The sequence below is a fragment of the Lissotriton vulgaris genome, chromosome 2_1, assembly GCF_964263255.1.
Source record: "Lissotriton vulgaris chromosome 2_1, aLisVul1.2, whole genome shotgun sequence".
Lineage (NCBI taxonomy): Eukaryota > Metazoa > Chordata > Amphibia > Caudata > Salamandridae > Lissotriton > Lissotriton vulgaris.
Genome location: NC_141687.1, coordinates 945,468,826 through 945,483,245, shown reverse-complemented (window position 1 = coordinate 945,483,245; position 14,420 = coordinate 945,468,826). Strand labels below are relative to the sequence as shown.

The 14,420-nt window shown below is 45.6% G+C and overlaps 1 long non-coding RNA gene across 1 annotated transcript; it reads left to right on the top strand.

The window, feature by feature from the left end:
• The first annotated feature begins 11,326 nt into the window (after positions 1–11,326).
• LOC147731448 (uncharacterized) lies at positions 11,327–11,916 on the top strand. The gene is made up of 4 exons (XR_015308635.1): positions 11,327–11,425; positions 11,519–11,614; positions 11,704–11,748; positions 11,843–11,916. It is a non-coding gene; the product is annotated as an uncharacterized LOC147731448 (long non-coding RNA).
• The last annotated feature ends 2,504 nt before the right edge of the window (positions 11,917–14,420 follow it).

Below are 14,420 nucleotides of genomic sequence, written 5' to 3'. Positions count from 1 at the left end.
CCTCCTCAGTCTAGAATGCGAACCCTGCTATCTCCCTTCTCACTGCTTTTAGGCATGATGGTACCAGTCTCTCACTTGCATCTTCCTTTATCTTCTTCAGGAGGCCTCGGGTAGCCATCCTGTCTCTAAAACCTATTTTATAGCAAAAGCCACTCAGTAAACCCCATCTGAGCAAATAGGAGCGCTACATCTACCTGAGTGGCAGACCCTCCTAACCTGGTAAGCCACTTTTTCCCCAGAATTACTTCATGCAACAGCCTGAGGAGCAACTCAAGCCAACCAGGGCAACCCGACGAATCGTATAAGGCCTGTCACATGCGCACCCTAAGAGGTCGCCTCACATCCAGATACAAACAGTACCAACATGTCACTGACACAACCCAGAAGAATTACACTTTTAGGAGTGGCAATAGATCTCAAAACCCCATCTGACATCATCAGACAAATAAAGATTACAGAATGCCTATTGTCTATGGTTTTTAGCAATGTTCAGTTTTTTTCTGCGCACTGGATAGCTCCATTATGTCACAAGCCCCTCCCCTTGAATTCTCGTGTCCATACTTATACACAAACACATACAGACTCAGGGAACCAGAGTCCCACAACCAGGCATACTCTCACTAACAGACGTTCACTTCCTCACCCTCAGTCTCTCAATTGCACACAGACATTTGCTTCTCTCAGCCTATGACTTGACCTCCCTAAACTACCAGGCAGCAGAGGTTATCCTGGCTGTGGGCCCTGCAGCTCTGTCATCTGTTATCTGTTGCTAGGACCGGACAGGCCTTGTATTCCACTGGGCATTTCCCTGATAGGCAGTGCCAGATTAAACCCTGTGGAGGCCACTAGGAAGTCAAGATTTCGGTGCCCCCCTTACAAATTATCTCCTAAAACTTTTTAATTTTGGAGATGACCATCACTTCTGTACACTGCACGTACATAGTTTGCACAGGATTCATTTTTACAAACTGACAGCTGCCAGAAGATGCGCTTTTAAGAGACAAACTATTATGTGAATCTGATGTCTTTGGTTTATGTACTTTAAGTTGTTAATGCGGTACAAAAGGGGGTAGTGATGGACGGAGCATATTAACCAATCAAACACTCACACCCAGTCAAAAGATCTGGGTTTAATCCAGCACTGTTCTTTAGCCAACACTGCCACCCCAGTTCAGACATGGCCATATGCAAATCAGTCTGACCCTGTGCCTCATGGGAACAGTCCAGCCCGAACTGCCAAGCCATGCCATCCCTGGACCGGAAACAAGCTTTCTAGGACCGGTTTCTGGCATTTCAGCCGTCTTCAGCCAGGTTTGCTTGAATCCAGTGGCAAAGCGAGCAAGGGACTCACGTCTGAGCATACCCTGCCAACTTATGGCGAACACAGCGGTACAAAAGGGGGTGGTGATGGACGGGGCATCTGATCCAATCAAACACTCACACCCAGTCAAAAGATCTGGGTTTAATCCATCACCGTTCTTGAGCCCACTCTGCCACTCCAGTTCAGACATGGCCATATGAAAAATCAATCTGACCCTGTGCCTAATGGGAACAGTCCAGCCCGAACTGCCAAGCCATGCCTTCCCTGGACCGGAAACAAGCTTCCTAGAACCAGTTTCTGGCATGTCAGCCGTCTTCAGCTAGGCTTGCTTGAATCCAGTGGCAAAGCGAGCAAGGGACTCACGTCTGAGCATACCCTGCCAACTTATGGCGAACAAAGCGGTACAAAAGGGGGTGGCGATGGACTGAGCATCTGAACCAATCAAACACTCACACCCAGTCAAAAGATCTGGGTTTAATCCATCACCGTTCACAAAGTGAAGGCATTTGTTGGCAGTTCGTTCTGGACTGTTCCCATGAGCCACAGGGTCCGACTGATTTGCAAAAATCAAGGGTAGGCATGGCTTGGCAGTTCAGGCTGGACTGTTCCCATGAGGCACAGGGTCAGACTGATTTGCATATGGCCATGTATGAACTGGGGTGGCAGAGTGGGCTAAAGAACGGTGATGGATTAAACCCAGATCTGTTGACTGGGTGTGAGTGTTTGATTGGTTCAGATGCTTCGTCCATCACCATCATTTTTGTACCGTTAAGTTGTTAATGGGTACATTACATTATTACAGTATTTTCTCCATAGAGTCTTTAAGGTAAAGTTTTTGTTTCTTTGAGTTGATTCATTTTTTCCTCTCTTTTGGAAACAATTAAAGAAAGCTTAATTGTAATATTCTTTCAAGATCAAACCAATATTAGTTTGATCCTTTCAGGCCCCTAAAAGGAGTGGGGACCACAGACCAGTGCCTGCTTTGCCTATTTGGTAATCTGGAACTGCTGGTGGGCAGGAGCCGGCTCGGGGCTGTAGGGCCGCTCCAATTGTCGCTGTCACTTTCCCCAGCTCCCTGAAGTTAATTGCAACAGACATGGATTGCTTCAAGAGTGACAGAAAGAGAGGGAGGCAGGGGAAAGTAGAGAGAAAGCAGTCAGAGAGTGAGAAGGGAGCATAGTAGGAGGGAGAGAGAATGGATGGATGGAAAGAGAGACTGCAAGAGGAGACGAAAGGGAATGGAGCTGATTTGAACAGTTTTGTCAGGCTGCTTTTGGTTCCACAGCCGGGCCCTGCCTGTTACACATCCAGGTTGCAGTGTGCAGCTGTGGATCACTGCCTGTGAGAGGTGACAGGCCCCTCTAAGTTTCAGTGGGAGCTTTGGCCAGTGGCGATTTCTCCCCTGAACAATAAGAAGCCCAGATATCCAGGCATTGGGCCACATGGGGTAGTATGTGGCTGCAAGGACTTTAGGCCTGTATGTCACACCGACTGGTTGTTGCTCGCACTAACTGTTTTTAAAATTGTTATTTCAGACTCTGTGTTTTAAAATTATTCACGTTGCTAACTGGTCGAATTACTTGTTGTCCTCTTGCCGCTCCAGACACCACCCCGAGGCCTTAGCCTATCGGCTGCAAGGTGGGAGGAGTTAGAGGCAGAGCCTAGGCTTTAAAGCACGCCATAGCGCGAACTCAGGCGATTTTAGGCCTGTGTGTCACGCCGACTGATTGTTGCTCGCACTAACTATTTTTAAAATCGTTATTTCAGACTCTGTGTTTTAAAATTATTCACGTTGCTAACTGCTCAATTTACTTGTTGTCCTCTTGCCACTCCAGACACCACCCCGAGACCTTAGCCAATCGGCTGCAAGGTGGGAGGAGTTAGAGGCGGAGCCCAGGCTTAAATGCACTGGAAACCGCGGGAGCGCAGCAGACGCGCCAGCGGCGCGCCATAGGCAAGCCCGTCTGCGCCCGTCCGCGCCCTGACGGGCCCAGGGACCAGGCACCATGGCCATTTTTTTTAAATATCCCTCTGAGGAACTTAGATCTTTTGCTAAACAGCGCTTATCCCTTGATGCAGCCGCCTGTAACCGCATAAGGACTAATGGTATTTTTCAAACACATAGCCCTTACCCTGTCCCTACCTGTACTCCTCACCATTCCCCCACTCTTGACCTAACCATTGTTAAACACTCCTCCCTTCGCATTCTGTACCTTAACATACGCTCCTTAGTCAAACAGCAGCTCGATATTTTCTTATTCTTTCAGCAGATAAACCAGATGTACTTTTGCTCACTGAAACCTGGCTGTCACAGGACACTATCCCTGATGTTTTGGCCGCCCTACCCCTGGACTACTATATTCTGCAGGTGGAGTCGCCGCTATTATACTCGAACACTACAAATTTACTTCTGTATCTCCTCTGGTTCTGCCGGTGGTGGAGAATATAGTCATTAAACTTGACTTCAGCTCTGGAGCTCTTATTTTTGTCTTGCTTTATCGGCCCCTCCATTCCATGCCTAATTTTCCCATCTCCCTATGTGAACAGCTGGCCAATCTTGCCATGAATTTCACCAATATCTTACTCATAGGCGACCTGAACTACTGGTTCAATGACTCCTTAGGTGGGCCTCATGCTACAGAATTACATGACTTACTTTCAAACCTGAATTTTGTCCAACATATCTACTCTGCCACTCACTTAAAAGGCCAAACACTGGACCAAATCTTGTCCACTAATCTCATTCTGACAGAACTGACCATCTCCCCATGCATATGGTCAGACCATCATTTAATACAATTCAATGTCATAATTCTTCCTAAGACCAAGATCCTCACATCTGAGGGTGGAGTGACAAGAAAATGGAGGGCTTTAGATAAACAAGCTTTCTCTGAAACACTGGCCAGCTCAGTTCCCACCCACAATTCAGATGTTAACTCTATGGAAGCGAATATTTCTACATGGTTATTGTTGGCCTGCAATACCCATGCCCCACTCACTAAGTTTACCCGTGCTCGCCATTCTGACTCCCAAAAATGGTTCTCTGCTGAGCTAAAAAAACAGAAACTTGAGCTCCACCAAAAAGAAAGGAAATGGAGATCATGCTATTCCCCTGAAGACAAACACCAGTTCTCATTAGCCCACAAAGAAAATAAAATTGCCATTCTGGGAGCGAAAGCAGCCTACTTTTCACACAGAATTCTAGGCGCCCAGAATAAGTTGAAGGAAATCTTCTCAGTAGTCAACGACCTATGCAACTCCAAGAGGATCCTTCCCAAACAGACACCCACTCAAGACCTTTGTGATTCTCTGAACAACTTCTTCCTGGACAAGATCTCTACTATCAAAGCCAGCATTCCCACCACATCGCATGGGGAATCCTTGGATAACTCGATCATTAATGTATCCACTCTGGATCATTTTCCCATCATTTGCCCTCTGACCTTCTCAGATCTACTCACTCGTGTCAAATTCGGTTCCCCTAACGATTCCTGCCCCCCATATTATGAGGGACGTTCTTTCTGCCCTTCCACACAGCGTGTTATCCTTTTTCAACGAGTCACTCAGGCAGGGCAGGGTCCCTTCCGCCTTTAAGAACGCTATAGTGGTTCCCCTACTCAAAAAACTGGGGGCTGATCCTGTGAACCCCTCTAATCATCGGCCTATCTCTCTCCTTCCTTTTTTGGCCAAGATCTTAGAGGCTCATGTTACTAAGAGCCTATCCAACTTTATCGAACAGACTGAATACTTAGAGCCACATCAGGCAGGCTTTCGGGCCGCCCACTCTACTGAGACTGTGATTCTGGCTATGTTGAACACCATGAGAGCCAATGCTGACAAAGGTGACTCTCAGGCTCTGGTGCTACTAGATTTGTTGGCCGCTTTCGACACGGTCGACCATAAAATCCTGTTGGACCGTGTCGAACAGGCCGGCATATTGGGCTCTGCCTACAATTGGATGAAATCCTTCCTTGAAGGCAGAACCCAAGCTGTTCGTCTCGCCTCTTTCACTGCCCCTAAGCTTGTGACTTCATGCGGAGTCCCACAGGGATCATCCCTTCCCCACTCTTGTTTAATCGCTATCTCCGGCCCCTGATCCATTCCTTAAAAAACAAGAAGCTAACTACCTTTAACTATGCGGATGACCTCCAGCTCGTTTTCACCCTGGACAGTTAATCTGATTCCATCCTTCAATTTTGAACCACCATGCACCACATTCAGAGCTGGTTGGACCTAAACCATCTGAAACTTAACCCTGGCAAGACCAAATTAATCTTGCCTGGGAAGAGTGAACTTTCCTGGGGCCCACAGTACTGGCCGGCAGAATTGGGTCCATCTCCTGTCCCTTCTTCATCTGTGAAAAGTCTTGGGGTCATCATCAACGCAGACCTTTCTCTAAGAAGCCAAGTGGGGGCGGTGGTCTCGTCCTGCTTATTCCAGCTACGCAGGATTAGGAAAATTGCCCACTTGCTTACCCACTCTGCCCTGATATAGGTTGTGATTGCTTTGGTACTGGCTCGCCTTGATTTTTCCAATTCTATCTACCTCAGCCTTCCTTCATGCTTACTCAAGCGCCTTCAACTGGTACAAAATCAGGCCGCCAGGCTAATTCACAAGCAACTCAGATGGCTATCTGCTAGACCTTTGTTGGACAAACTTCATTGGCTTCCTATTACCCAACGCGCTGCCTTCAAGTCAGGGTGTATACTCTTTAAAGCCCTGTATGGCAGGAGCCGTAAATTTATCAGCTGCCGATAGTAAGGCACGCTCCTCTTCGCAACTTATGGTCCACCCATCTTCAGCTCTTGTCTACTCCCCCTTTCAAGCTCAAATGCCAGGGAGCGCGCAGGTTCTCTTACCTCGCCCCAAAATTCTGGAACTCTTTGCCAGTAGCTATCCGGACGTTGAACAATCTTCTGGGGTTCAGAAGACTGCTTAAGGCCTGGCTGTATGAGCAAGCTCTTGCATAACCTCTCTTCGACATGACACCTGCCTGATCAGTGCCATGAAACCTCTGGGTGACTGTGCGCTCTATAAATTCATATTAAGATAAGATAAGAAGGACCATGCTGGGGGCAGCTGGAAATAGAAGGCGGAAGGTCGCAGGAAGGGCAGAGACATGTGCAGGAAGCAATGGCTGTCTCTGCCCCTCCTGGATCTCACATCTTCCTCTCATTGGGTAACCCTTTGAAGACTATTTGAGTAGGAGGAGAAGGAGGAGAAAGAAAGGACATGGGATGCTGCATAGATGTGTTTCACACGTTGAGCCTCAGAGAAATTGCCAGTTTTGGCAGTGCCTGCCTTCCCTCACCACTACCTCATTACACTCCTGGGGCATGCATAATTGAGATGTAATACGAATCTCCCACTGTAATATTCAGTGCATGTGTGCACATGTGAGTGTGTGTGTCTGACCTGTGTGTGTTGCTAGTTGAGCAGGAGTACAATTCCGCAAATTCCTCCTCCATTCACAGGGCTGGTCGGGCTCTGTCCCAAATGCACGCAAGGGTGAATCCAGACAGCTTCATAAATGTCAGCCATGTTCCTGGAAGATCAATGGAAAACCTTATTATGGAAACACACAGGGGAGCTGCACCAGCAGTGGTGTTAAAAATTGGCAGTAGTTTTAGGCAGCTGACTTCATGACTTCAAAAGGTAGCTGACCTCTATGGTTGTATACGATTCTGAAGGAAAAACATACTTGAGAAAGCCTATTTTCGAAAAAATCTATCCGCTAACCTGTCTCCCCAAATCCATCCTGATGAAGGCTCTTCATGAAGAAGAAATCATTGGAGTCCCTTTTTGCCAAGAACAGATTCCTCGCTTCACTTATAAGGATCAATCCTACCATATCCCCCTTCTTCCTTTTTTCTGGCCGCCCTCACTTTGATGTCTCCTACTCTGAGACCATTTTCCCATACCATACCTTACCTCTCACTCATTTACTGAGATATTTCCAACCCACCTAAAACCGGGTACCTCTTTCACCTCCATTCATCATGCTCCTTCTTTGCCTTCATTTGTGCTTTTTTCTTGTCCTACTTTGCTAGTGTTGAATTTCCTTGCAGTTTTCATGTCATGGAAAGCTGTGTTTTTTTAACATTGTAGAAATTCACAATAGTGGATTTTTTCCAAGTTGGTGCACATATATGTAGGGCACCTCCTTATTGGAGGGATTTGTGTTTAAAAAACAGTGTTGACTTGGGCCCGAAAACCCCATAAAGGTGTAGGAATTGTGATGTCTTTATTTAGATGCTATTTGTTCCCAGTCGAGCTGATAGAAAGGTAAAGGAAACTGCAAGGATCTTGAAGACAGGGGCTGAGGTTGTTAGAGCATTGCAAGGAATGAAAGACCACAGCACAGGGTCAATCTGCCATGACTAGTGTGGCTACAGATGCGCAGTCTGTGAGGCTTGGAGTTAAGGGCTGTGTGTCCTCTGACCACGAGCCCGATTACAGAGGGCCTTCTTTTCCTTCCGTTTGGATTACACTTTAGGGGTAAAATCGAGGGGAGGTTGTGGTGCAGCAGCCAGAGCTGCCAACTAGGGAGCTGGGGATCCAGGTTTGAGTCTTGGCATTGGCACAATATCCTGTGATTCTGGGCAAATCATTAAAGGACATATTCACAGGAAAATGAAAGAGCCCCGCTAAATTTGTCAGTACCTCATTTTGACATTTTCAAAATGTAGGGATGCACTATATTCACAAGAATATGGCTCACCCCTGTGTTTCCCCTAGCACTGGTGCAAAAAAGCTTACTAGCACCAGCGCAGGCAGCCTCCCGCCATGTGACAAGGGTGCCTGTGCTGCAGGGGCGATTGTTTATGTGCAAGAAGGCACAATCAATAATGGCGATTTGCATCATCGATGTCTACTGCAAAATGTAGCACACATAGAAAGAGTAAAAAGTGAGGAACAATTAATTATTTCTCCTCATTGCGCCATTCTAACACCTGGTATTCCATGGCATTCGTTTTTGGTGCTGCCGCAGCCTTGTAAATTTGGGGCAGCGTCAAAAGGCAATGGGTGTTGCAGTGGAACGCCCAAAGCAACACCCATTGAACTCCCACTTTGCCGCACAGGACTGCAGGGGTAAGGGGCATATTTACAAGGTGGCATTAAGCCATGCTAAGTAGCTTAGCACCAACTTGTAAATATGGAAAACAGCAGTGCACCACCGGAGCTTCAAAAAAACACACGATTCAATGGTGGTGGGGGCATGTAAATATGCCCCTTAATCTCCCTGTGCCCATGGACAGCACCTGGATACCCTCATGGGTGATGAACATAACTATTAAGGGGTGTGAGTAGGGATTTATAATTCCTGTAAAACACATATGCCAGAAACCAGCATCAGCTGGGTTTTGCTCCACCCAACCCAGCAGAGCAGGCCCTCAGCAGATAGGGATAATAGAGTGAAGGTGACTGATGAGCCCTCATGTTGCCAACTCCCAACCATGGGAAATGACTACAAGACGCCAATTCTACAAGAACTAGGCAGCTCATCGATCTTCAATTTATCAGGCAGGGAGTTGACTAAGACAGAGATTCTTGTTTTGGAGAAAGGACTTTGTTTTGTCCCTTCCAGGAGAACTGATTATGTAAAAATGAAATTAGAAACCTTAGAGTTCTGCAGAAAAATTAGACTAAAACCCTATTTTAAAGACCAAGAAACAGAACCAAATGGAGAAGTAACAGGCTTACGCCGTAAATCAAACTTCTGTCCCCCAGGAAATAAGGTACCTAAGGATGTCTTAACTTTTGAAAAAACTTTACTATCCGCCATCACTCAAATGGAATCTAAAAAGCAATATGTCAAATTCAATCTACCTAAAGATCAAAAAGACGCCATGCTCTCCTTGAAAAATGATCCAACTTTAACAATAAAGCAAGCGGACAAAGGAGGAGCAGTAGTGGTGTGGCAAACAGATAAATATAAAGCAGAAGTTATGAGCCAATTGAACAATACAGATTGCTACAGAAAAATCAGAAGTGATCCCACGGCAGACTTACAGGGACAACTGTGTAATATCATACAACTAGGACTTGAACAGGGTTTCCTTGGCCCAAAAGAATCTTCTTTTCTACAGAACAAAAGACCACGCATACCAATCTTTTACGCTTTACCAAAAATCCATAAAAACGAAACAAACCCACCTGGTAGACCCATTATTTCGGGGTGTGAGTCACTTTGGGAACCAGTCTCTAAATACATAGATTTTTTCCTAAAACCATTTATTCCTTCAGTCCCAGCACATCTACAGGACACCACTGCATTCATCAATAGACTGACCAACATCTCGTTTGATCCATCCACACAGCTGTTGGTCACAATGGACGTGGTTGCTTTATATACTCAGATCCCTCAAGAGGAAGCACTTGAGGTCCTAACCTACTTTCTGAACTCAAGGGAACAACCAGTAAGAGTACCCACGGACTTCATTATTTCTTTGGCCAAACTAGCATTACAAAAAAAAAATGTTATGTTCGGGTCTGATTTCTTCTACCAAATCAAAGGGGTGGCCATGGGTTGCCCCTTTGCTCCGGAACTGGCTGTCCTTTTCATGGGCCTCTTTGAGGCAAAATTCATCATGGATAATAATCCATTTAAGCCACGCATGAGTCATTACATGCGTTACATAGATGACGAATTTTTATTTGGAACGGCTCTGAAGACCAACTCAAAGAATTTCTTGATTGGCTTAAGGACATCAAATTCACCATCAATTACAACACTCACCAAATCACTTTTCTGGATGTTAAAGTATACTCATTGGAAGGAACATTGGCCACTACTTTATTCAGGAAAGAAACAGATCGAAACCGGGCATTACATTATACCAGCAACCACCCGCGAAACCTCCGCCAAAATCTGCCATTTGGCCAATTCTTACGAATCAGGCGCAACTGCACAGTTAAAGATGAATATTTTGACCATGCTCAAAATCTGTTGGAGCGCCTTATGGTCTGTGGATACCCCAAGAAACTCCTCAAAAATGCCATGCGCAGAGCATGGTGGACCCCACGTGAAGCCCTCTTGGAGAAAAAGGAGAAACCGAACCTCGAAAGAACAGTTTGTGTAACCACTTTTGGCCCACATGCAAACCAACTTAAGAAAATCATTTAACAGAACTGGCATCTAGTTAAGAACCTTGAAATCAGTCTGTCTCAACCACCCCTTTTCGTGTTCAAAAAAGAAAGGAGTATCGCAAATTTTCTAGTCCGTGCTGTATTATCTCAAAAGGAACCCCCTACATTAGGAAACCTACTTGGTTTACAGCCCATTCGTGGCCACCACAAATGTGGCACTTGTGTCTGCTGCGACAAGACCATTGAGGGGGATGTGTTCTCCTACAATGGCATATTCTGGAAACACTCAACATTCACTAACTGTAAAACCAGAAACGTTGTATACGGGATCCTTTGTCCCTGTCAAAAATTGTATGTGGGAAAAACATCCCAAGAAATACGCCAGCGCATCAGCCAACATAAGTCGAGAGTCAGAAGAGCTGTAGCTAATGCACCGCTAGTTAATCACTGGACCACAGAAGGTCACACTGAGCATGACATAAAATGAACTGTTCTGTCCAAACTGGAAATGGACATGAGAGGAGGCGATTTGGAAACTAAACTCTGTCAACGTGAGGCAACCCTCATTTTAAAATTTAACACAGTCACCAGCGTACTAAATGAACTGTCCGAAGTTTCCCGAGCTTTCTGAACCACTATACCTGCATTTTTCACCCTGAATACCAAGAACTACAACTCTCATAAGTCCAGTTGTGATCACATGACTTTGCACAACCAATGTGCTACCGTGTTATTACTGACTGCTTTCACTTGATGGTCACCGCGACTGAATGCCGGCATGCACGAACCTTGAGCAGTGCCTTGGTCCACGCAGCGGGAGAGACTGAAACGAGGTATTGTTCCATCCAGCGTAGCTGCTCACCCCCATGCGCACGTTTTCTAGACCCAGAACTAAGTCAGGCTTCTTATTTTCACAGCCTGCGGCGAACCCCCGCGGACCTCCCGCCTCATCCTCAGCCTTTTTTAAAACATAAACACGGAGCTGAACACAACCTCCGCCTGGCTTCTTCACAGGTAATTGGCTTTGGCCCTTAAACACCTCACCAGTCCGAAATATTTCAGCACCAGTCCTTCTGAAACAGCCCGCCTTTTCATTTTGTATTCCAGCCCCAACAGTGATTGCTTCACCTCGTTGGCCCTCTACTACTTCGCGTTCCATTTACTTCTGCTTGGAGACACGTTTTTTGCACAGACTGCCTGCAGGTATTGCTTACACAAGTTTCTGACTCTTCTTTGTAAGACGACTTTAGTCCCAATCCTTTGACTAACTCTGAGTTAACCTTTGTTTACAGACACCTGTCCTCTTGTGATTTTCCTGCAATCTTTATCACACACAGGTAGGAGGCGATGCATGTTGTGTTTGGTCGTTGCTTCTCCTTCATGAAAATAGTCCCGCTACATACTAAAGGAAATGTGTTTTTCCTTTTTCAGATTTTCTGTCTGGTCCTGATGAGAATCGGACAAAGGGTCCGATTCGAAACGCGTCGACCTTGTTGACCTTCTTTGTTTGGTTTATGGTCAAAAGAATTGTATATATCTGCACTGTTTTATAACTGTATGATATTAAGTATTTTGAATAACAGTCCTTTCTTTATGTTTTTGTGAATTGCTTTTGATTAAGCCATTGATCTTTTTTGCCTCCCTTGTATGTCTTTCGTGTTACATGTTCAGTGTTCCGTGAACTGTAAGGAGTGTGTGTATGAATGTAGAACGGATGTTTTTTGAATGAGTTTCTTGTATCACTTGTCCATTGCACGGAGTGTTCGTCTTACCTTCAAATTTGTTTCCCCTTGCTCTTGTCTCTTACATATATATAAGAAAAAGTTTTGTTATTGTGGTTGTGTTGTTTAAAAACATTTTCTACTAAAAAGAAATAAATAATCATGGATACATTTCAACATTCGACTAACAATTGAGTTTTTGTTAGTTTTGAATTTCAATTGGGTTGGTACCTTGGAAATAGACTCAGTATTGTCACCCTCTTTGTTTAGCCTAGATGTTACAGGCATGAACCTCAGCAAGCAGAGCTATCCTTCAAATATCTTCTGTACACAGTTGGAAATTAGAACATTCACTGCAGTTCTCCCTCTGCACACTGTTACAACAACAGCACTACGTTCAGGTAATACTGACATGGGTGTTTGTATGGATGGGTAGATTTTCCATTATACCTCTATCACTAAGTTAAAAGGATGACAAACCCTCAGTGGCCTTGTGTGGCATGCGTCACCATCAGGGCTGCTTCTGTCAGGGCGCAGGTAGAATGTGACACAGGGCTCTGCGAACTGACGCATTGGACCCAATCTGTCAGTTTGCAGATATAGAGCAGTGTGGCGCATTGATTGCAACACCACTGCATAAAAAAAGTGACATAGCGGCAGCGCAAGGGGCTTGTAAATATGCCACTAAACTTCTACCATTATGACTAATTTATTCTGGTAGCTGGGCACTCTACGGTCTTATCACAGGGAGGTCCATACCGTGAGGATGTAGTGCCTCAACTCACTGTTTTTACCACCTATTGTAGGGGTGTACATCTACTGTGTGAAACACCATTACCACAGCCTAATGGTGTGAGCCGCCATCCTCCGTCTGACCTTTGCAAAAAAGTTGTGTAGGGATGAGAAAAAAACTTTAATGAATCCCCTATATCCCCAGGTGTAAAGCTGTGGGGTAACTCTATGCACCGCATAATGTCTTCTGTGTTATGTCAACATATATATACGCACAAGGCCACAAAGGGGCATCAGGACACTTGTCAGGTCAGTGTGGAATGTAAAGAGTTTACATAAGTAGTGCTTGTAGCTGCTAAGCACCCAGAAAACAAATCATATACAAGTTACCTGGAGGGAGCTCAGTTCCTCAGATATTTAACAAGCATTGATAATGCATCGGTCTTGCCTATGTAATTAATGAAGAGTTGATTTCATCAATCATCGTCTGGGAGAAGGAAAGAGCTCCCTGACAGATAACACGGGAGTGGAGAGGATGTGGTGCAGCAGCCACAGCTGCTTGCTTGAGAGCTGGGAATCCTGGTTCGAGTCTCTGCTGCGCAGCGCAACATACTGTGATTCCATACAAATGACTTAATCCCTCTGGGTGATAAATTGTTATATAAATATGTTGCAAGAGTAAAGGCAAAACTTAATGAAATATAGTTCCACCAAAGCAGATGTTAACAGTATTTCGGTGGCGGGAACCTGATAAGAGAAGCAGACGAGGAACAAGCATTGGTAAATATGCTACAGCCAATAGAAATGGAGGAAAGGTAAGTGGTAGGCTCAGGAACCAATGAGAAGCCAGGAAAGAGTTAAGGTGGGTTGTAAGTCCCTTTTCAGTTTATATTAAACAATAGATTTCTCAAGCACACCTCAAACGCTGTGCAGCCGAAACCTAAAAAGCACTAAAACACACTCCTCATTATGTCATGATGCTAAGAGGATGTGGTTAAGAGCCAGAACTACCAACTTTGGAGCTGGGGACCAGGTTTGAGTCTCTGTGTCGGTTCAACACCCTGCGATTTTGGGCAATTCACTTAATCTCTCCTGAGCCGACTACAAAGGTATGTGTCCTTGTGTAATGTAACTGGTGCTCATGTAAAGCGTTTCAAAACCTTTGGGTTGAGTTTGCGCTATTAAAACTGCAAATCTGAAGCATAGTGATTCAGTGGAGGCTGCCTCAGAATGGGGATATTGACAAAATGTATAAAATGAATTTACCTGCGCCGCCGCCCACCGCACACCTCTCCTCCGACCTCACTCAACACTGGCAGCACCGGAAGCACCCCACCTCCCAGCCTCTCCCAGCCAATCACGACACTGCATCAGCAGTGTCGTGATTGGGCTGAAAGGCCTGTTTGGAAACTAAGGCAGTTCCTGGGAGCCTCGGCATGTTCTCCGCCGGGCTGTAACATGCTAAGTGTGCATGACTGTTTGGTTGGCCGAAGAGGGCCGGCTAAACAGTAATGCGCACTTAGGGAGTGCAAACTACGCCTCCCTCTGCTCTGACG